Genomic DNA, 1,794 nt, shown 5'->3' with positions numbered 1-1,794 from the left:
TGTTCCCACCACTACAAGTTGAGTGGACTAAAGCGGCGAATTGCTAATCCGTTGTACAATTTTTTTGGTACCGAAGGTTCGATCCCTCTCTTTTCGTTCCTTTGGATCATTTGGGACTTTCGAATTGGAAAGAATTTTGACCCCCGAATTTTCTCATACATAAATGTACGAAACAAATTCAATAAAAAAAACTGAATTTTTACTCCTCGCGTCCAGGATTCCATCCTGGGTCATTAGATAAGGATCCAAAGATAAAGAGTGAAACAAAAAACATCACTACTGTATAAACAAAAAGCGCCGTCAGATTTAACCGAATTCTAAGTTGTTGGACTACTTTTATGGGGTTTTTAAATTCTTGTATGATTTTGTTCCCACCACTGTAAGTTTATGTATTAATAGTGGTATTAACTCTAAAAAAACAAGGTTCATCTACGATGCTTTTTGCTTTCGCCTGTGTTTGGTCTGACTCCATTCGAAGCATCGTAGGTCATCCTGCATGCGGTTGGGGCCCGCCATGTGAAGCCAAACCACGCAAAATTTCCATTCCGTTTCGTATCGGTTGGATTGGTCAGATGTTGTCAGAGACGTTGATTCCTCTTCAATGTAAAAGCCTCCCAGATTTGAATACAACACTGTATAAGCGTGGTTATACTTGCAATTTGAATTTCTTAACCAAACCGATGGTATAAATACTCTCTGAAAAATAAATACTCTGGAAAATTATGAAATTACTTTGATGGCTCTAGGGCCGGTTGTCTTTGCTCTTCTAAACTTGTCAATGGTGTGTCACCGTGTGCAGCTGAAAATCCATGATCGTGTTAGTTTTTGCGAGAAGAAGCCATCACAGACGAAAGAGCTAAACCTTATTATTTGTAACAGGCCCATGAGAAAGCCAGAGCTGCACCTATGTGACAAAGATGAGGCTAAAGGGCCAAATAACAAAGGAACCTACCATTGGCGCGCCAAAAACATGCAACCTATAACCTCACAGACAGACCGCAGGAAAATACACCATCGATCCATAAACACCGCCACAGATTGCATCGTAACATGAAGCCATTGCGAAGAGAGAACCCAGGAAACCGTATTCGATGGATCGACACCACAACCACCGTCAGCTAGGCGTTGCTAGAGAAGACTTTATTGTTCGGCGCCACCACCAGCGCCCCGAGTGCCGAAGAAACAAACAACTAAACTCTACCTTAATGCACCAAATTAGACAAAGCTACAACTCCATCGAATAGATCAGGGCATTCCCACACTCTCACGCCAACATAACCGGTGGAGGAGGACGGAAGAGAGGTTTATTCAGGTCGCCCTGATCTATTCGATGGAGTTGTAGCTTTGTCTCCAATGATTACACACATACGCCGGAAGAGGGGTGACGGTGTGGTGCGCTAAAAAAGACATCCATAGGCACTAGCAGTCAGGACATATTTTTATAGAAGAAGCACACCCTTGTGAGGAATCAGAAATTCCCTCCCGATGGGATTCGAAATCATTTCTTGGAGATAAACGTTATGGTGACAAGAAAAATGATAATATCGGTTCGCTTGTGGATGTATAGCATTGGAGACAATAGTTCTTGGTGGTTAAATGAGCTAATTAAACGTCTTGCCCTGTGATTATTCGGGTCCATCCCATGGGATTGATCCATTGTGCTTTATCACCGTCACCTGAAAAGAAAAAGAAAAGTGAACAGAGAAACGGGCAGATTCCCTACGTACGTGGGTAGACCGACGCTCTCTCTCTCTCTCTCTCTCTCTCTCTCTCTCTCTCTCTCTCTCTCTCTCT

This window comes from Triticum aestivum, chromosome 3A, assembly GCF_018294505.1.
Source record: "Triticum aestivum cultivar Chinese Spring chromosome 3A, IWGSC CS RefSeq v2.1, whole genome shotgun sequence".
NCBI classification, from domain to species: domain Eukaryota; kingdom Viridiplantae; phylum Streptophyta; class Magnoliopsida; order Poales; family Poaceae; genus Triticum; species Triticum aestivum.
Note: the sequence above shows the minus strand (reverse complement) of the source record.